Consider the following 22,567-nt stretch of genomic DNA (forward strand, 5'->3'; position numbering starts at 1 on the left):
ACACTGTTGTGTGTTCAATAATCTTTTCTCTTTCCCTTTCACTGACCCGTAATGCGAGGTAACCTGAAAGATCCCATGGCCAATTTTGGTAGTGGATTGACTTCCCATAGCTCTGCCTCCACAGATTGTTGATGGGCAATTTTAACAATAGTTTCTCCTAGTGACAATTCAGGCTTAACTTTACTGGAGACATACTATATCCATTCATGTTTATAGGTATCGAACAAAGATCTTTTTCGTTGTTTTAACAAGTGCTCCAGTACTTTACCATTTCCTGATTGTAGCTGGGTGGTCACCCGCTTCTGCCCTAAAAGGCTTAAAACAGCCTGGTGAGAGGGCTGTGGCAGGGAAGGAAAAGTGGGGCTGATTGGGGAAAGCAGCCTCAGCTAGGGGGCCACGCCCCAATCAGGTCGAGGCTGGCTTAATGAGGACCCAGCTGGCCCTGCAAAAAGCTGGCAGGCTGCGGCATGACTTGCAGTTGCTTATAAGAGGGCTGGGGCCAGAAGCCACAGACAGTCTCTCTCTAGCTATAGAGGGAGATGGACTTGGCTGCAGGGACCTGAGCAGAGTACCTGAGTGGAGCAGGGCTGGGGAAAGGCAGAGAAGCTGGGGAGGGTCGAGCAGTGGCGTAGCCAGGTTCTAACATCAGGGGGGAGCGAACACATAAAAAAAGGTGCCACCCACCGCCATATCAAGTTACTAGTTACATACTTTTAAATTTGTTATACATATTTATTTTGTAGTTAAAATAAAAAAACAAGAATGGTATTGTTTTATAAGTACGTGTGTTATTTTGCATTTAAAATATAAAAAAAGGTTTACAGTATTGTATATAAAATCAAAACATAAAAATTTCATATATTTCATACTGTAAACCTTTTTTTATATTTTAAATGCAAAATAACACACGTACTTATAAAACAATATCATTCTTGTGTGGCCCCTGGAAGCAGGCAGCACACAGGAGCGGGGCGGGGGACAGTCCCCCGCATATGAGAGGCAATCGGACAGAGGTGGGCAGGGTCTGTTGGGGGTTCGCATGGAGGAGAGGGGGTGGGGGTCTGCACTGGGAGACTCTCCAATGCAGCACCTAGCCACGCTGGCTCTGTGCATCATGAGGCACTCAGGAAAAGGAGGCAGCAAGAGAGAGGCCGAGGAGGAGTGACCTTCCCCTCCCAGCTGGGTCTGTGAGTCCCTGATCTCACAGAGTCTCAGTGCTGCAGGCACCCAGCCCCCAGGTACTGGGCTGCAGTGCAAGCTAGAGGGGCTGATACAGAGAAGTCAGGACCAGTCAGAGCATTTCCTATGTCATCATGAAAACTCACTCCTGGAAAGCTGGGTGAGGTAATATGGGGGGGGGGGGGGCGGAATATATATCAAGGTGGGTGAGGTAAAATATTTTTTATTGGACCAGCTTCTGTTGGTGAGAGAGACAAGCTTTTGAGCTTTCACAGAACTCTTCAGGAAGAAGAAAGATCTCCGTGAAAGCTCCAAAGCTTGTCGCTCTCTCTCACCAACAAAAGTTGCTTCAATAAAAGATATTCCCTCACCCACCTTGTGGCTCTAATTTCCTGGGAACAACAGGGCTACACCAACCCAGCATTCAAAAATGCAAGAGTCACATGAACAGCACAGTGACCACCATCACACCAGGACACTATTTTCACGATTCATCTTAGCATAATGTCATCATCACACCAAGGAAGTAGCACTATCAGCACAATGAGAAATATAGCCACATGTGCATGCCAAAAATTCACAGTACAAGCGCACTGGGATCCACACAGCAGGATAGTAGTGTCAGTTTAGCTCTCAGTCTCTGAGTCCATCCCCACTAAACTAAGTCCAAAGTTTCAGCTAAACACAAGGGCACCTGCAAATAGCTGTACTAACAGCAGGATCTCTACTGGCACAATAGGAGGAGTTGCATGTCAGGGCACTAATTCCCAATCCCAGTGCAAGGCAATATGGGATCCAGGCACCAGGTCCTTAGAACCAGAATTTGTACTCACAGGAGAATGGGATGAAATTAGGGAAGTTACAGAAGGCAACTCCCAAGAAACAAGGCATTGACCAAATGGCTGGGTGGATGTTAAACAACCATCACTAGCCATTGTGTGCAGCAAGTGAATGACAATAAGTAACTTAATGACCACCATCACTGGAGAATTACTCAACCTTGGTACTCAGCAATGCCTCCCCCTCCTCCCAACATGATCACAAGCCCTTCCCTTAGGAGACAATTCAGCTTTCCCCTGACAGGAGAGGGAAAATCAGGCAACTTCTCCCTGCCCCCCAACATGGTGCCTGGACTTGTGTTTGCCAAAGCACATGGGCTAAACTAAACATACTACAACAGCAGATAGTTTGTTCCAGCCTACCCTTGGGAGACAATTCCATCCACACTCCCAAGGCAGATATTGTACTGCTATGAAGATTTCCCCTGATAGTCTCAGTTTTCCTCTCCTCCCCCCCACCCCTATCCCTTCCCCACTGCCTCTTCCCTTCCACCCCTCACCCCCTAAGAGGCAGTCACCCAGATGCCAGGGAGGGGGAACCAAGCACACTACATGGCCACTGTCTCTAAGAGGCAGGTGTCTCTGACTGGGCAAGCAGGGACACCACACCCCACAGGAGACCAGGAGATGCACCTCCCTACCCCCTATGTCTGTCCTGGTCCAGCTGCCCAGGTGCAGGGGATGTTTTTGGAGATGCCTCTGGCTGAGCCCCCTGCCCCGCACCATGCAGACAGCCATCCCACCAGCAGCCAGGTGCTGGCTCTCACAGTCACCTGGAGGGTTTCCAGTCTCCCCCCAGCCACCCTCACCACAAGAAAGACCCCCTTTGAAATACACTTACCAGCTGCTGCTACTAGCTGCGTTTAGTTGGGTGAGAGGTTAGGAGCTGCTGCTGCAGAGCCAGAGAAAGCACACCTGCCACAGTGCCACAAAAGGCAGGTAGGAGAAGGAGGTGGGGTCTCTCAGCTGCTCAGCCCCTTGCTCCAGGAGCAGTTTGCCTCACTGATTGGCTGGTGGCCAAAAACCAGCTAAACAGCGAGCTCTCGCACTCCACTAGCTAGCTACCCTACTGCCCCCGCCCTGGCCCAACAGCTGATGGCTCATGGGCCCCATAAACAGTTGACTGGTGGGTGGGTGCCCTGCCCCCTATAGGGGCATGCCCCAACCGACCCCTTCTTCCCCAAGGCCCAAGCCTCTCCTCCTCCCCAGGAGCCTAGCTTGCTGGAGCTCAGTTCTTTCTCCCTCCCCTCACTGCCTCACTGATTAGCTGTCTGTCTCCCTCCTGCTGGGAGACAGCCATGGCCGGCTCTACAGTTTTTGCCGCCCCAAGCAGCGCACCAAATTGCCGCCACGGCGGGGGTAGTCCGTGTGCCCTTAGGGCGGCAGGCGCGTTTCTGCGGAGGCAGCAATTCGGCGGCAGCTTCTATGTTTTGAAGCCTGCCGCCCTAAGGGCACACGGACTGCCCCTGCTGTCCGCGGCGGCAATTCGGTGCACTGCTTGGGGGCAAAACAACAGGGACTGCCGCCCCTTGCAGATTGCCACCCGAAGCACCAGCTTGGAATGCTGGTGCCTGGAGACAGCTAATCGGTGAAGCAAGGAGGGGGCAGGGTTTATGCAGCACACTAGGGGAAGCTGGCAAAGCCTGCCTGCAGGAGCCCAGCTTGCTGGAGCTCAGTTCTTCCCCTCCCTGCCATGCAATCAGCTGTCTCCCTCCTGCTGGGAGACACAGCTGATTGGCGGGGGCGGGGTATGCAGCATGCTGAAGGAAGCAGGGTAGGCCAAGCTTCAAAGCGGAGCATGAGCCCCGCCCCTGGCGCCATGGTAACCCTGCCTAAGGCACAGCTTTTTTGAAAATGTGCTAAGGGGAAGCAACTGCTTCCCCTGCACCCCACTAAATACGCTACTGGGGTCCAGCCTGGAAAGCCCCAGGCTGCGGCCTAGCATAAGGCCAATGGGTACTGGGGGTTGCAGTAGGCAGCCCAGGAGTAGGCCAAGGCAGCAGGTCCAAACCCAATCTTGCTGGTGATGAGTAGGTTGATACTGCAGTCTGTCCCAGGGTGCGGGGTCTAGACAATGACTGGCAGTAGCCTTATGACTGAGGAGAGGTGGGGATAAGGAGTGAGGTTCCCCGGGGAGGGGAGACCCTGAGAGTGAGGGGTTACTGCCAGGGGGCAGCCCCCCAGATAATGGGTCACTGGAGTCCAGGAAGGGACACGGGGGCCAGCCTGCAGAGGGTGCTCCGGAGGCTGGAAATGCTAATTCCTTGAGACAACCAGCAGGAGGCGCCGTGCCGGTGAGTCCCGCCCATTTACATGTGGTTGATAATGCAGGTATGTGTGGTCCACCCCGATACAAGGGGCAAGGGCAAGGACTGTGGGACTATTGCCCAAATCTGAGTGAAAGAACTGAAGGTGAAGACGCAGGACGGAATGAGGGACTATTATGGGAGAGCCTGTGTGGCCTGGCTCGCCGAGCAGCAAGTGGGGCTGCTTCAGCGGAGGGCACATGGACCTTAATGGGGGCCAGGCACCTTGGGCTGGAGGCCAGTGCTGGGGCCTAAAGGCTGTTTCACCTGTGGGCAACAGGAACACTTGAAAAGGGAGTGCCCCTATTGGGATGGAGCAAAGGCTCTACCTGGGACATGGTGGAGAGGCTCGAGTGCCCCCTGTGAAGTTAACAAGGGGCCTCCCAACTTGTTGGGCCTGTGGGGAGCTGGGGCACAAGAAGAGGGAGTGCCCTCACAGAACTCACAGGGCCAGGCCTAGCCCGGGGGGTGGCCAAAGGAAGGCACTGGCTGTGCTTCCTGTGCCACAAGGGCAGCTGTGAAAGATGGCCTTGCCCCCACAGAAGGACAGGGAGGCCGGAGGATTGGGCTGGGTCTGGAATTGCCCTGAAGGAGGAGGTGGTTAGGACCAGGGCCCTAGAAAGGGGATTGTCTGGGGCAGAAAGGCTCCACACGGGAGCTAGACGACCTACGGCGGGGGCTCAGACGGACAGGGGAATCCATGCAGGAATGGGACCAGCTACGGTGGGGACCCAGACTGAAGAAGAAGGAAGCAGGTGGCTCCTCTTGATAGAAAACCTGTAGTAGGAGAGGGACCCAAACTTTGCCAGTGATGAGTAGGTTGATACTGCAGTCTGCCCCAGGGTACGGGAGATAAACAATGACTGGCAGTAGCCTTATGACTGAGGCGAGGTGGGAATAGGCGGTGGGGGTTCTCCGGGGAGGGGAGACCCTGAGATTGAGGGGTTACTGCCAGGGGTCAGCCCCCCAGATAATGGGGCACTGGAGTCCAGGGAGGGACGCTGGGGCCCAGCAGCAGTGGGATACCGGCCTGCAGGGGGCGCTCCGGAGGCTGGACTAGCTAATTCCCGAGACAACCAGCAGGAGGCGCCACAGCGGTGAGTCCTGCACGCTTACACTGATATTACCCAGAACATTTCATGTTCAAGTGATTCTAAACTAAGAATTTGCATTTCAGTACATCCTATAGCCATAGCCAAGGCAGTTTTATTTCCCAGTTCCAGCTGTTCTTTATATAACAGCCAGGTGTTATACTATACAAAGCACACAGGATCTTATATAGAGAAGAAGGCAAAAACACCACATTTATTGAGAATACAGCTGTTAGGATAAGCTTTTCAGTCATACACACGCACACACACATACATACAAACACAGAGTACCGCCAGTTGATGTTCATAGTTACCAGTCCAGAGGCTGGATCAATCTAGTGGCCAGCCAGACTGGTCGCAGAGAGGAGCCGGGTCTGTCGGTCACGATCCGATGCTCCTAGAGTGTGGCAAGATGAACCCAAACCCCATGGCAAAGCACCCTGTTCTTATAGTCTTTTTTCTCTGTTGAAGTCTATGGATTTTGCTGTGTTAGTTTCTGACCAGTTACTTCTTAATTGGTGTAAACATTCCAATACACCTCCGAGAGGGTTATCCTGTCCTGGTTTCGATTTAATCAATTGTCCTTAGGGGTGCCAGCCTCCACCTCAGGATCGTCAATCTGCCCTTCCCTCATTATGGATGTGCATTGATGGTGTCGTTAAGTCTCTTCACTCGTTCTTCCTTGACCATCTGGCTATAACAATGGCCTTCACACAGGGCCGGCCTTAGGCCGATTTGCCCGATTCCCCCGAATTGGGCCCCGCACCTGAAGGGGTCCCCCCGCACCGGCAGCGTCTCTCCCGGAAGCAAACTCTGCGTCTCCCGGAAGCAGCAGCTGTTGCTAGTCAACGAGAGACGCTGGCCAACAGAGGCAGCCCTGGCTGTACTTGCAGGTCATGAGGAGGAGGGGGTGTGGGGGAGAAGGCACATGTGCCTTCCTTCCCCTCCTCCTCCCCCAGCACTCACCTGGAGGAGACACCGAGGGAGCTTCTGGTCTGCGGGAGACAGGAATCTCTGCAGTGGACCTCACTCACCTGAGCAGCTGCCGGGGCTTCCAACGGTGAGTGTTTTGAGTGTTTGACACTGTGATTTCCCCGTAGGTTTGTAATATTGTGTTGTTTTTGTGGTGTTGGTGTTTGAGGGTGAGTTTGTGACTGCCTGTGTCTGTTTCAAAACTAAAGTCTTGGGATCCTGTAACCCAGGAAAAAAGCCCCGAGCCAGTACTTAGTGCTGTGAACTCCAGGTGAGCGAGAGGGAGGTTTGGAGGGGGAAATCAAATACATCAAGAGGGGAGAATGCAAAAGGTCTGCAACAGGGCAGGCTAAGACTTTTATCTCCTCTCCCCACCACCGCAAGAGGGGAAACTGAGGCACTGAGTGATCAAATTCCCCTCTCCAAATTATTTGCAATGGAGGAGGACAGGGGCTCCTATCCAAACCTGTTCCCTTCCCATCAACTCTGCTTTTCCTGCTGCAAGACCGCTGTAGGGGCTGAATATTTCCATTAAACCATGGCTCCTTCATTTGCCCTGCAACAATGAAATAGACCGGCTTGGGGGGGGGAATAGCCCCCCCAAAACTTTGTGGATATTAAGGTTTGGGGGGGACATGATAATATTCTAGATCAATCAAATGCCCAGCTTAGCTTTCTAGCCATCCAGCAGCTTTAGGGCAGGGAAGGTAGGTGCTCTTGGTGCAGAGTGGTCACAAAACAGGGGTGAATTTAGCGGGGGGTTGAGGGGTCCGCTTGAAATCCCACCCGATGCAGCCACACAGAATCATTGGCAGCGCTGGGAGAGGCCAGGAGTGGAAGCAGGTGGCCTGGGGGTGGGGGGACATTTGCCCTCAGTCCTGGGCTCTGGGATGGACTAGGCTAGGTGGTGGGTTCAGTCTAGTCTTCCAGCCTGTTGCTCTCACTGGAGTTTGTGGTTTTCATCTGGCTTCACCGAAAAGATCAAACAAGCCCAGTAGAAAAGGGGAGTGAGAGAGGCAGGAAGGAGTTTGTAAGGGGTTTAAGTGACCCATCAGCGAAAGAGTAAAACCAGAGTTTGATTGGGTTTCCCCCCCAGTCACCACTCCTGCAAACACTCAAACTGGGCAAGGGGCGGCTCCATCCCCCACTGAGGCTATGGTGAGGGGCAACAGGGGAGGAAGGAAGCCACATGGCAGTCCCTTCTCCCCAACACCACCCTCCAGTCCCCAAACTCTGTCCCAAAGCCTGCACCCACCCCTCCGCACTCCCTCCCAGAGCCTGCACCCCTCCACCCTTCCTGCACCCCACCCCGTGCCCCAGCCCGGAGCCTGTACCCAGCACCCAGACTCCATCCCACTCAGCTCTGGGCAAAGCTCCTTGGTCTGGCTCCCAGCCCCTCTCCAAGATTTGCAGCTGTCTGGAGGTGCTTGCCTTCCACACCTTCCTCATTTACACCTCATTCAGTCAATGGGGCAATTGATTACAAAGTGGAGGGAAGATCTTATTCTACTTCTAGCAAAAAGACATTTTTCTTTTACCTTAGTTATGCTACCTTAGGGGCCCGCTATAACATATTACTAAGGTTCAATACAAAGTCATGTAAAAGTTATACAAAAATGCATAATGCAGAGATTTATCTACAACTGCATTGATTGACTGCTGTGTGCAGTAATATAGTGACCCCTGGGTCTTTGAATGAGGCTATATACTCGGGAGCGGGGGTGTGCAGCGGCGAGTTGGGGGCAAGCGGGTGGGCAAGCGGCAGTTGGGCAAAGAGGCGAGCACTGAGCCAGCAGGGGTTCTAGGGGCAGGCATGGGGGTTTCTGGCAGGGGAGGGAGAAAGTGAAAGGTGGCGAGTGGTGGGTGGGGGACTGACTAGGAGGGATGCAGCAAGTCAGTGGGGGACTAGGGGGTGAAGAGGGGTGTGATGGTGGGGCTGAGCGGGGAGGGGGCGAGTCCTATTTTACTGCTGTGATCTGGTCACCCTATGTGTGCCAGGTTTCAGAGTAGCAGCCATGTTAGTCTGTATCCGCAAAAAGAACAGGAGTAATTGTGGCACCTTAGAGACTAACACATTTATTTCAACATAAGCTTTCATGGGCTACAGCCCACTTCTTCAGATGCATAGAATGGAATACTTCTTTTTGCCTATGTGTGCCATTTCTCCCCCCCTCTCCAAACCTTCCTCTTTGGCCCACAGCTGTTTCAACGGGGTGGCGCTGAGGAAGGAGGGTTTGTTTCTGCGGGGTGGGTGGCGCTGGGGGAAGGGCATTGTTTCCACGGGGCTGGGCGGTGCTGGGGGCAAGCAGGGGGCATAAATTAGACATTATTGAATAAAATCAGTTGTACAACTATCAAAACATAAATTATTTTCCTAATATGGAAGTGAAAATCTATAATTAATATTCCTTTAGAATGTGGTGACTTCTATCAATATGGGCAAGAGATCAAGAGATATTGGTAGAAAGTACCCAAGTGGAAGTAAGAAAAGAGCCATATACAAGGCAAAGGCAGTTGAAAGACAGAAGCAAAAGGATGCTTTAAGCAAGTATTTTAGCAGACCTGATTCTACTGTTGAGCCAGAAGAGCTCAGTGAAGACGCAGATATGGTTGAAAATTCTCCAGTAGAACATACAACACAGACAGAGAACGACAGCAGTGACAAAGAATTTGAAGAGCCAAATCAGTCTGAAGAAGACACTCAAGCCAGTCACGGTGAAGAGAAGACTACAAAAAGGGCTGTAACTGATGCTGAAGGTACTGAGGGTCAAGAATGCTTTTCTGATAATAAAAATGTGAGTGGTTTAGATCCAGAGCAGAAAGGCAACTTCAACTCTGCTGACCAGATGGAAATATCTGATGATCCTGCAACTTGGCCAGAATACATTAGCCAGCGTATCAGGGAGTATTTAGTAAAACAAGGGCCGCCTAAAATTATTGTAGAAGATTTCCCTAAAAATAAGATTGGGAAACACTTTTCAAAGTTTCACTGCAAAAGGAAACTTTCAAATGGTGAAATTGTACCTCGTCCATGGGTGATATACTCAGTGTCAGCTGACAAGATCTTTTGTTATTACTGTAAGATTTTGTGCAATAATGTGACAAGTTCATTAGCATCTAACGGTTTTAATGACTGGTCTAATATTCATACAAGATTGTCCGAGCACGAAAACTCAAAAAGGACATTTACAAGCTTTGCTTAGTTGCAAAGGTTATCTGCTGAAAAAACCATTGACTCAATACAACAAAAACTTATTGACAAAGAAGCAAAACTCTGGTATCAAGTTTTTGAGAGACTAGTTGCTGTCGTTCAGTTGCTAGCAGAATGAAACTTATCATTTCGTGGGTCTGATGAATGGCTGGGAACATCACACAATGGAAATTTTCTTGGAGTTATTGAATTACTGGGAAAGTTTGACCCAGTGATACAGGAACATTTACGAAGAATCAAGAACGAAGAAATACATGACCATTATTTAGGAAAAAACATTCAAAATGAACTTATTAGCATTGTAGGGAATGCTGTTAAACGTGAAATAATAGCTCGAATTAAGGCTGCTAAATATTTTACTATCATACTCGACTGCACTTCTGACATTAGTCACCAAGAACAAATGTCATTGACAATTAGATATGTGGCTGATGGTGTATCACCAAGTATTCCAGCAGGAGTATATGAACATTTCATTAAGTTCATAGTAGTAGAAAGCAGCACAGGTGAATATTTGTACAATATCCTTTTAAGTGAACTCAAAGACCTGAGATTGGACGTTGCAAATATCCGTGGGCAAGGCTATGACAACGGTGCAAATATGAAGGGAAACATATCAGGTGTACAAGCACGACTTTTGAAAACAAACCCAAGAGCTTTTTTTACACCATGTGCATATCACAACTATAATCTCATTTTGGGAGACATGGCCAAAACATGTCCAGATGCGATGAGTTTCTTTGGAGCCTTGCAGCGTATTTACGTCCTTTTTTCTGCATCTACTAAAAGATGGACTATTTTTAGAAAACATGTTACTGGCCTTTCGGTAAAGCCTCTTTGCGAAACACGATGGGAATGTAGAATGCAAAGTGTCAAAGCTCTGCGGTACCAAGCAGGGGAGTTTTATGATGCACTTGTAGAGGTAGAAGAAACAACTGATGATTCTCAAGCAAAAAATGAAGCTGAATTGCTGGCTTTTCAAATAAAGGATTATAAGTTTTTGATTTCGCTAGTTTTCTGGCATGATTTACTTTTTCAAGTGAATTTTGTGAGCAAAGAGCTGCAGAGTGATACAATGGATATTTCGGCAGGAATTTCTTCATTTGAAAAGCTTTGTAACTGGTTAAAAATGTACAGAGAGAAGGGTTTTCAAGAAGTGTTAACTGGTGCCAATGAACTTGCCAAAGCTCTAGATGTGACTCCAGTATTCCAGACTAAACGTTTGCGCAAACGAAAAAAACAGTTTGAGTACGAGTCTGCAGACGAGCCTTTTTCTGATCCAAAAGAAGCTTACAGAGTGCAATGCTTCAATCAAGTGTTAGACAAAGCTTTACAGTCACTTGAACCAAGGTTTGAATAGTTACAAAAGCATGAGAGTTTATTTGGATTTTTATGCAAATTCAAAAATCTTCCCAAGGACACCATACAAAAAGCTGCTGCAGATCTGGAACTTGCATTGACAGATGTGAAACTAGTGCAGGAAAACGAACAAGTTTCAACTGTAAGATCAGTTGACATAAATGGCTACATGCTTTGTGAAGAACTGGAAGCATTAAAGCCAATTATTTCACCTGATTGTAGAAACCCCCTAAAAATCCTTCAATTTCTTGCATATAATAACTGATCAACAGGATTCCCAAATTTATTTATAGCAATTCGAATCTTTCTGACTATTCCAGTAACTGTAGCCTCAGGAGAGAGGAGTTTCTCGAAGCTAAATCTAATTAAAACATATCTGCGATCAACAATGCAGGAAGACCGATTAAACAATTTGGCAATCATGTCAATTGAATGCGAAGTAATGAAGAGCTTAGAGTTAGGCAATTTCCTGAAAGATTTTGTCAGACAAAAAGCAAGGAAGATAAAGTTTTAAAAACATAGGTGAGGTGTACAATAAATATTGATATTTATAATATATGATGTAATGTATGTAATATATAATTTTGTTATTATGTATATAGTCATGGAAAGTAAATAATACATGGAAGAAATGAAAGGGGGGTTTTTTGTGTTGGTGTTTTTTTTTTTTTTTTTAGTCATCCCTGCCGGGGCCCCGTCAAAACTGTTCGAATTGGGCCCCGTACTTCCTAAAGCCGGCCCTGCCTTCACACCTTATCTTTTCCTGATGCATACATTCCTCATTCACACAAACAGTCTTTGACAGTTAAAGGTATACAGCAGTTTTTATGTTGAGCAAGAAAAGGCATTGTGAATTAAGTTTTCCTAAATCTTATAATCAAAACAAGTTACACTGGGGCCCAGGCCTTCAATGTTCCTCTATCTCCTTAACATAGATACAATACAAGATCCTGTCTCTTACTTGCTAAACCTTAAAACAAAGAAATGTATATTTAACTACAGTGCCCAATTTGTAATACATATAGGAAACCATCGTAGACATTATAACACATCCTAAAACAAAAGGGTGACCATAATCAGTCATAAGGATTGTTCTGGTCTGTCATTCCTTTTGCTATTCAAAAAGGGTGTCTGGCAGGATGAAATCAAATCATACATTAATTCTCATAGTACAATTATAAAGTCCTGCTCCTGCATATCCCTCTTTTGACCCATCAAGAACAATTCTTGAGTGGGTCATATCTTATATAATTGTTTCATAGCCTCATATTGAGAGGCAATTTGAGCTTGTGGTTACAATTTAACAAACATTCTTTTTATCCATCAACACATACATAACATTCCATTTAGGCAAATGCAGGATAATACCAATACAATTAGCAATGGATGAAGCATGATTGACAATATGCCTTTAGAGGTGGGAGACCAGCCTGTGAAAACACCATACCAGTGATATGCAGGAAGAGGCCTTTCAGCATTAGCAATGTTTGTGAGGCATGTACCCATTTCAACTTTCCATCCTTTTCAATACAATATACCAATGGGCTGAGGCAGTCCTCTATGGAATAGGGTCCTGTCCATTTCGATTCCAGGGAGTGGCCCCTTTTTCCCAATTTAAGGTACATAACTTGATCCCCTGTTTCCCATAGGGCTGCTTCAGTACATTTCTGTGCATGAATTTTCTTATTCATTTGTTCAATAGCTTGATTGATCCTATATTGAAGAGTGGTCTTGTCTTCTTGCAGCTGCTTAAGCCACTACAAATGTTCAGACTGTGTCAAATTAGGGGTCCCCCCCATCTTGTGTCAGGTGGCTAGGGTCAATCATTAGGTGCATAGAGTGTCCAAACATAATTTGGAATGGCTGGATTTTGATTTTTAATCTGTTTCTGCTGTGGATAGCTGCTAGAATTAGAGGCAACTTGTCTGGTCAATCTTTTCTGGTGTGGTTTATTACCTTCCACAGCGCTTCCTTAATGGTACGGTTCATACGCTCTACCTGACCTGAAGATTGGGGCCGGTATGAGATATGAAACTTCTGTTTGATTCCTGATGCTTGAAACATTAATGTAAAAATATCTCCCACAAAGGGCCCCCCGTTATCGGAATCTATTATCTCAGGGGTGCCATATCTACTCACCACCTCATTAAAAAACTTTTTAGTCACCACCTTGGTGCTATTAGTTTTGGTAGGAAATGCCATCCTGAAAAAGAATCAATTATTACCAACAGGTATTGAAATCCTTCTTTACTTCTAGGCAACTTGTCAATAAAATCAATCTGGACCCTATGCCAGAGCCCGAGCCTCCATTGGTGTGTAAGCAGAGTCAGGATGAGCTCTACCCTGACATCTGGTGGTAGATTATGGGGAATGCAGAAAGAAGTTTCAAGTATTCGCATTAGCATTTCAGTTATTTGCATTGGCACTCCCACCCCACTTAGCGTACCACACAGCAGCCTGGGATGGTTATTTTCACAGCTATGGAAACCCCAATTTCGTTGTTATTGGGGCAGGAGCAATAAAATGTTTTCATCCCGATTAAGTAAATGAGGAACTACAAAACTGTCTTATGATAGAGGGTTTCATTATCAACTAAATAGCACTTGCTAGGCAAGGGACATGGGTTCCAAAACCCAGTCAAGAGAGAGAGGCTGTGGACAGATAGCTGTACTTGGTGGTGCAGGCCTCTTGTGTGAGCCAGGTGCACCAGTTCCACCTATGCCTCTCTCCACTGTGGAATGTCAGAGTTAATTTTTTGATTCCCTTAAGAGTCTAGATACAGGTTACTGAGCTGAACTCACTGGCACTGGGGCTTCCCCTACTATGAGCTGAAATCACTGAAGAGCTGGACTTGCTGAGCTGAGAGCACTGAGTACTGTGCTAATGAGTGGGGGAGCCTGAAGCAATACCGTGGAGCAGAGCAGCTGGCAGAGCGGAGTGGAGCAGTTTGTGCAGCCACTGGGTGAGTGGAGCCAAGCAGCTCGTGAGGACGGCAGGAGTGGCTCACAGGACAGCTGGTGGACCAGAGCAGCTGGCAGAGCGGAGCAGCCCACAGAGCAAGCGGAGCTGAGCTGTTTGCAGGGACGACTAGTGGAGGCAGAACCCCACGAAGAGGCAGGGCAGTTGGCCCCGAACCCATGTAAGGTGCCCTTTTCTACCCAGGCTTGGGAGGGGGACCTCTGCAGAGAGACTCTTGAACTCTGGGGCTGCACTGACCCGGTACAGAGACTTTTGGATTGTGGGACTTTTGGGACTGTGGGTGATTTGGGGGTTGCTGGACACAAGGGCCCCGAGAGAAGGACATGGCCCAATTTGCTGGGGTGGGTCTTTGCTCACGGTTTGACCTATGAACTCTAGCTGAGGTATTTTCCCAATTTAATGCTTGTTGTTTATCATGTAATTAAACCTTTTCTGCTACACCAAGATTCTGTGCTTGCGAGAGGGGAAGTATTGCCTCCTCGAGGCGCCCAGGGGTGTGTGTAAGATTTTCCCAGGTCACTGGGTGGGGGCTTGAGCTGGTTTTGCATTATGTTGTGGGGAAGGGACCCCTATGTATTGAACCCGGCCCTTGCTGATATTGTTTCGGCCCGGCAGAAGGGTTACAGGTGCATTATGGGTTGTCAGTGAGGAGGCCATGCCTTATCCTGTGCACATCGAATGCAATTCCTTACCCATGTTCTAACATCATCCTCCATGGTTTTCCATTCTGCAACTTTTCACCCTATTCAAGGTTCCTTTTACTCCCTCATGCATGAACTGATGGGCTACAGTAATCAGTTCTTGCCTCTCCTCCCTTCCTGGAGTTTGGGGACTTACAGCATCATCTGTTGGTTCAGGGGCCTCAGTAGGGATGCCTTTAGTTTGGCTTCTAGTTACAACTGTTATACTGGGTTGCCAGGCTATGTTATCTACCCGACTGTTCCAGATAGCTTCCTCTCTTGTTTCCTTGTTTTGGGCTTTTCTCCACTGAGAGAAATGCAAAAACTAAACAGTGGAAAATAAAAACGGATATTTAAAATTCTTTGTGTTATAATGATCAAAGTTATTAGTCACACAGGTCAGGCCATTTGTTTCCTGTAGATATATAAAAATGCACAGGGCTATATTCTCCTCTCTGCCAAAGTGAACACATGTGGCTCTGACCTGGGGGTAACAATGTGAGAGGCCATAAAAGGTGTAGGGCCAGCTCCATTACATACTCCCCCTTCCCATGCTCCATTGTATGAGCTCTGTGCAGTTAGGGCTCCATGGATATTTGAGGATGGGAGAGGAGAGAGCCAGGCAGCAGCAGTTCCCCACAGCGTGCTTCCATCCCGAAACCATGGATATCTGAGTAGGAACTAATGATACTTCTCGCAGGATAAGTTTCCACTGGACCCTACAATAGTTGCAAATGTGCTACCTACGGTACTCCAACAGGAGTTGTACTGGCAGAGGGAGGAGGAACAGGGGAGCTGTATGGAGGGATTGAGAAATGTACCGTAGGCAGCAATCCTGACTTCACAGACAGATGGACTGGATGAACACGCCCTGTTGTTGTTAGAACTCCTGTCCTTCCACTCCCCATCTTCCTTTTATGTCCTTCTATGACAGTCACTTGCTGGTATGTCAAATTTAGGCTGTAAGCACTTTTGGGGCAGGACTATGCCTTTGTGTCTGGGGCACCTAGCGCTGTGCAGGGCACTTGAAAATAACAGTGATGATGGCAATGATCAAATAGGTCTTTTCCATCTCACATTTCTATTATATTATAATACAGCATGCAAATGAAAACTCATCCATGATACAGTAAAGAGAAGAGATCAATTGATAGATACAAAATCAAACCCTATGTTAACATAGTATGTTAGTATAGGCCTTGATTCTACAAGGAGCTCCATACAAGTGGACCTCTGCACATGTATGAAGCCCTGTTGAAATCAGCGGTGCTCTGAATGGGGTCCACCGGCATAGAGCTCATTGCAGGAGCAGGCTCATCAGCAATACAAAGTTTCAGAGAAGAACAAATTACATAAGATTATTATGCATATTAGTATAAAGTAAAATGATTCCCAGCATAACTGGACAGTATTAGGGGAAACCTTCTGAGACTTTTATAATCTTAAAGTGTTGACATTTGTTTAAAGTTTGTCTGAAAAACACAAAGGACTAGATTAAAAATTTGACACTTTTAGATAGAGATTTAGTGGATTTAAAGGAAGTGTCATGGTTGGCAAACTGAAAGTGTTACCTACTTTAAAGGCTACATTTTGGTGTTTGAAAGCCAGCGGAGAAGTGTATATGCTACTCCTGGTGGAATTCTGAACCAAACATTTACAAATTCTGCACACCATATTTGAAAATTCTGAAACATTCTGCATATTTTATTTGTCAAAATAACACAAGATAATCATGCCAGTTTGAAATTATGTTGGTAATTTATTTCAAAATATGTCAGCAAATATGTCTGTAACAATACAGACCAAACAAAAGATTCTGGTAATTTTCTTTTGACAAATACATTTCTTACTAGGCATATACAGAACTTTGTCTAATTCATTTAAATTACAATACAGAACTGTATTTCCTGCATCTGTCAGCAGCAGTGTAACGGCTTAGGAGAGTCAAGGGTAATGGAGGACTGAGGGAGAGGGAAGGATCCTAGGCGTGAACCTGAACTGTGTGTGGGAGAAGGGTTTTTTTTGGGGGGGGAGGGAAGGGGGAATGGAATTGCTAGTGAGTTGGGAAGCCTCCCCGATGCAGATCCTGGCTAACCCCAAGCCTCTCCCATTTGGTCAGGCTCATCTGCCCCTGTTGCCACACCCCCACCCCCAGGGATCTCTGCAGCCCTCTTCCCCCCTCCCCAGTCCCAACACTGTCACTCCACTAATTCCTGAGTCCATGCCCCAGTCTGCCCCCCTCCCAGCCATTCTGAACCCGTCTGTGACCCCCAGCAGCCCTGTGTGCCCCCCTCTCTCCTAACCTGGCTCCCTGGGCAGGGTGCTGTGATTAACTTCTACTCCTGGGGGAATTCTGCAGCTATGAGCATAGAATGTTGTATTTTCCCGCATAAAATACATTTTGCCTAATAAGTGCCTCAGTTCTTCCTTGTGCCCACCAGAGGGCGCTGTGGTGCCAGAATAGCCGGCATGAACTAGCCGGTCATCCTGGTGCCACAGCGGCCTCTGGTGGGGAAAAGGGAGAACTGCAGCACTTCTTAGACGAAGTGTTTTTTACGCGGGAAAATACAGAATTACGCAAGTCAGAGGAATCCTGCATGGCTGCAGATGCGCAGAATTCCCCCAGGCAGGGGCGGATCTAGCTATTTTGCTGTCCCAAGCACCAGGGCCGGCTCTACAGTTTTTGCCGCCCCAAGCAGTGCGCCAAATTGCCGCCCTGGGTGGGGAGGTGGGGGGCAGTCCGTGTGCCCTTAGGGCGGCAGGCGCGTTTCCGCGGCGGCGGCAATTCAGCGGCAGCTTCTATGTTTAGCTGAAGGCGGAAACGCGCCTGCCGCCCTAAGGGCACACGGACTGCCCCCCACCTCCCCACCCAGGGCGGCAATTCGGCGCACTGCTTGGGGCGGCAAAACAAAGGGGACTGCCGCCCCTTGCAGAATGCCGCCCCAAGCACCAGCTTGGAATGCTGGTGCCTGGAGCCGGCCCTGCCAAGCACTGCAGGCAGCCTGTCTTCGGCAGCTTGCCTGTGGGTGGTCCCCGGTCCCATGGATTTGGAGGCACACCTGTGGGAGGTCCGACGAAGCCACGGGATCAGTGGACCCTCCACAGGCATGCTGCCGAAGGCAACCTGCCTGCTGCCCTTGGGGCGACCGGCAGAGCACCCCCCGTGGCTGGCCGCCCCAGGCACGCACTTGGCGTGCTGGTGCCTGGAGCCGCCCCTGCCCCCAGGAGTAACGTGCATGGACGGTTGAGTGCTGGTAGTGCACCAAGGGATGTGCATTAAGGCAGCGGTTCTCAACCAGGGGCCTGGGGCGCCCTGGGGGGCCACAAGCAGGTTTCAGGGGCTCCATCAAGCATGGCTGGCATTAGTCACTAGGGCTCAGTGCAGAAAGCTGAAGTTCCACCAGGCAGGACTGCCGCCGGGGGCCCTGAGCCCCACCACCTGGGGGTGAAGCCTAAGCAACTTAGCTTCGTGTTGCCCCCTATGGTGTGGGGTGCCAGGCAACTGCCCTCCTTGCTACCCCCTAACACGGACCCTAGCTTTTATATGCAGAAGAACAGTTGTGGTGGCACCCCCAGTCCATGGAGTTTTTATAGCATGTTGACAGGGGGCCTCAGAAAGAAAAGGGTGAGAACCCCTGCACTGAGGCGTAAGGCTTTGTGCATAATGCTTGGCATGTGTTCCAGTGGTTAGAACATTGGACTGGGACTCAGGAGACCTGGGATCTATTCCTGGCTCTGCTCCTAGCCTCTTGGTTGACCTTGGGGAAGTCACTTCACCTCTCTGTTCCTCAGTTTCTCCCCTGTAAAAAGGGGAAACTGATAATGACTCCTACAATGGGGCTCACTCGCCTCTTGTGAGTGCCCTTGCCAGTTGGCTGAGTCTGTGCCTGCACTCCCGCTGTGTTATGCTGCTTGTGCGCTCAAGTATTGTCCCTGCAGATTCTCCACCAGTTGCCCCAGCTCTCCACTGAATTCCTCTTTACAGTTCAGTTCCACCCCTTCTGGGCAGGGGCGGCAGGTTTGTATAATTTTTGGTGGTGCCCTGAACGGGTTCTGCCAAAGGCTCTGGGAAGGAGTTTGGGGTGCAGGCTCTGGGACGGAGTTTGGGTGCAGGAGGGGAGTGGGGGATGGGCCACGGATGAGGAATTTGGGGTGCAGCAGCCAGGCTGCCCTGGGGCTGCAGCAGGGGGCTAGAGAGGAGGACTCCCTCCAGCCCTCTCCCCACCGGCAGCAGCGAGCTCTGGGGGAGGGGAGGAGGAGGAGGACCCCCTCCCCAGCACAACACTCACCCAAGCCCCCCCAGGCTGCTGCTCAGGAGGTCTAGCCAGGATAAGCTCTGCCCTCGGAGCTGACTCGGAGTCGCCTACTAGGCAGGGTGGGCTGCACTGTGCCTCTTCCCCCCACAGGTGCAGTAGCCACCTCAGCCTGCCCCCTGTGCCGCTCCCTTGTATCCATCAGCAGAGCTCAGCGTGGAGCTGCAGGGGGCAGCCACCAAGGGTAGGCACGCAGTATCTAGTACATAGAATTGTTTATCACATTTTAGAAGTAGAGGACACTACAGGTTTTGGACTTCTTCAAGCTCTCCTTGATGAACTAAAATAAATGGGATTTTCCATAATGAATATTAGAGGACAAGGTTATGATAATGGTGCCAATATGAGAGGACGCATTTCTGGCGTTCAAGCTAGATTGCTGGTAGAAAATCCACGAGCCTTTTTTGTTCCATGTGCATGCCACAGCCTTAATTTGATTTTGTGTGATATGGCCAAGTCTTCTGTAGAAGCTTTTTCTTTTTTTGGTTTGCTGCAATGCATTTACATGCTCTTTTCAGCTTCCACTCAACGATGGCAAATATTCAAAGCTATGTCAATGGTATTACCGTTAAGCCTTCATCTGAGACACGCTGGAAAAGCAGAGTAGAAAGTGCAAAAACATTGAGATATCAATCTGAGGATGTTTAAGAAGCACTGGTTGCTATTTCGGAAGAAGCCAGAGATCCAAAAGCTAAAAGTGAAGCACAGTCATTGGCCTGTGAAATATCCAGCTTCAAGTTTCTAACATCTGTCGTAATCTGGTATGACATTCTTGTTAAAATCTCAAGTGTAAGCAAAATAATGCAGAGTCCAATGATGCAGCTTGATTCAACACTTACCTTTCGTGGGTGAATACCAGCTTCGTCGGATGCATGTAGTGGAAATTTCCAGGGGCAGGTATATATATGCAAGCAGGAAGCAGGCTAGAGATAACAAGGTTAGTTCAATCAGGGAGGATGAGGACCTCTCTTCTAGCAGTTGAGGTATGAAAACCAAGGGAAGAGAAACTGCTTTTGTAGCTGGCAAGCCATTCACAGTCTTTGTTTAATCCTGAGCTGATGGTGTCAAATTTGCAGATGAACTGGAGCTCCTACAGGTTTTTGTATATTGCCATTCCTAATATCTGATTTGTGTCCATTTATCCTTTTCCGTAGGGACTGTCCAGTTTGGCCGATGTACATAGCAGAGGGGCATTGCTGGCATATGATGGCGTATATTATATTGGTGACGTGCAGGTGAATGAACCGGTGATGGTGTGGCTGATCTGGTTAGGTCCTGTGATGGTGTCGCTGGTGTAGATATGTGGGCAGAGTTGGCATCGAGATTTGTTGCATGGATTGGTTCCTGAGTTAGAGTTACTATGGTGCGGTGTGCAGTTACTGGTGAAAATATGCTTCAGGTTGTCTGTGGGCGAGGACTGGCCTGCCACCCAAGGCCTGTGAAAGTGAGGGATCATTGTCCAGGATGGGTTGTAGATCCCTGATGATGCGTTGGAGGGGTTTTAGCTGGGGACTGTATGTGATGGCCAGTGGAGTCCTGTTGGTTTCTTTCTTGGGTTTGTCTTGCAGTAGGAGGCTTCTGGGTACACGTCTGGCTCTGTTGATCTGTTTCCTTATTTCCTCGTGCAGATACTGTAGTTTTGAGAATGCTTGGTGAAGATTTTATAGGTGTCGGAGAACACTTCAGTCTCCCTGGACACACAATAGCAGATCTAAAGGAAGCCATCCTGCAGCAAAAAAACTTCAGGACCAGACTTCAAAGAGAAACTGCTGAGCTTCAGTTCATCTGCAAATTTGACACCATCAGCTCAGGATTAAACAAAGACTGTGAATGGCTTTGCCAGCTACAAAAGCAGTTTCTCCTCCCTTGGTTTTCACACTTCGACTGCTAGAAGAGAGGTCCTCATCCTCCCTTATTGAACTAACCTTGTTATCTCTAGCCTGCTTCTTGCTTGCATATATATACCTGCCCCTGGAAATTTCCACTACATGCATCCGACGAAGTGGTTATTCACCCACGAAAGCTCATGCTCCAATACGTCTGTTAGTCTATAAGGTGCCACAGGATTCTTTGCTGCTTTTACAGATCCAGACTAACACAGCTACCCTTCTGATACTTAACACTTACCTTACTAAACAACACACAAGACTTTTTAGTGAAATACAGAGAAAATGGATTCAAAGAAGCACAGGTTACAGCGAGAGAGCTTGCACAGGCACTTGGTGTAGAACCAAAATTTCCATGTCTGAGCGTGACACGAGTTTCAAGGAAAAAATGGTAAGCAGAATATGAAGGAGCAGATGAGCCCATAGAAGATCCAGAAAAGAAATTTGAGGTTAGTCTTTACGGTGCCACCAAACTCCTCGTTGTTTTTATAGTTGAACGGTGATAGCTCTTTACCTGCTTCAACACTTTGAGGCTGAGTTCACCTGAAGCCACTGATGCAGGCAAACTGACAAAAATATGCAATGCAATTGGGACATTAGGAAACACCCCCCGAGAGTCCAAGTTCGAGTATTTCTTGAAGCAATTCCTTTGGCTTGCAATCCAATTTAAAGTTTGTGGAATATATTCATTTGAGGAAGATGACCTCGTCACTGAGATCTTTTGAGATTTCTTTGTTGTACTGTTGCTGAAATTGTTCAGCTGCAGAAAGTAGATCTTCATTACTCAGTCTCTTGTACTGCCAAAGACACCCAAAAAGAGGACAAATTAGTCACGGTGACTCAAATTGACGTGTTAGACCTGACAGAATGGAGTCAGTGATGACAAGGAAGACATTGATCCTGTGTAGCCTATCCACACTTGAAATATTCTGCTGTAAATAGGTAGCTTATCAACACTTGAAATCTTCTACTGTAAACGTACACAAATGCTGAATGGTATAGAAATGCTGATATGACTTAAAATGAAGGAATACTAATTAAGAACACAAGATGAAACAGTCAGGTTATTATCCTTATCACTGAATCAAAACTCAAGCATGCAAGGTGTAATATAACAGGCTGAGCTGAAGACAAAGGGATGACATATCTATAGTAAACACAGATACTGATACAGACAGAGGGATAATGTCCAAAAGTTTTAAACGTGTGTCCTCATGAAACTCTCTGTACAAGATTGTCCTCACAAATTTTCACCTTGAATCTGGGCCTATAGACTACAAAAGCCTATGAAGATGGCCAAGCTACCAAGCTAGGGCTGAACCAACCAACCAGTCACCTCTTTTAGCCACCATATGAAGATAATAATGAGGAATTCTCACACATAAATAATTCCTTAGTCAGCTAGACATAAAACTATAAAGACACTAAAATGTAACAATGCTCTACCTTTCAACGTGCACTTGATCCGGCACCAGCCACTAGTAGTGGTTTGTTTATATAATCAGCTGATCTGAGAGGACACATTGATCACGGTCTAATCTTGTGCCATCAGAACCGATATATTTTTATTAATATTTATGAACATTTTAAACTTTTTAATATGATAAAATCTCTATCAGTTAACAAAAAAAAGTCTTTTACCAAATCACATCTCTTATTTGCTTAAATTTGCAGCTCTAAGCTGAGGGAATGTGACCCATTTTGGTCCGATAGGGATGCGCATAAAAACAAGTTGCAAAACTCATCAAATAA

At 47.9% G+C, this 22,567-nt stretch overlaps 1 protein-coding gene across 1 annotated transcript in view; it reads right to left on the reverse strand.

The window, feature by feature from the left end:
• LOC120370872 (calcium-activated chloride channel regulator 1-like) overlaps window positions 1-3,026 on the reverse strand; it is a 100,611-nt gene extending 97,585 nt beyond the window's left edge. The window contains exon 1 of the mRNA XM_039486149.1: window positions 2,860-3,026. The gene's annotated coding sequence lies outside the window, so the exon portion shown is untranslated. The remainder of the gene's footprint in view (window positions 1-2,859) is intronic.
• Window positions 3,027-22,567: the final 19,541 nt, after the last annotated feature.

This window comes from Mauremys reevesii, linkage group 8, assembly GCF_016161935.1.
Source record: "Mauremys reevesii isolate NIE-2019 linkage group 8, ASM1616193v1, whole genome shotgun sequence".
Taxonomy (NCBI): Eukaryota; Metazoa; Chordata; order Testudines; family Geoemydidae; genus Mauremys; species Mauremys reevesii.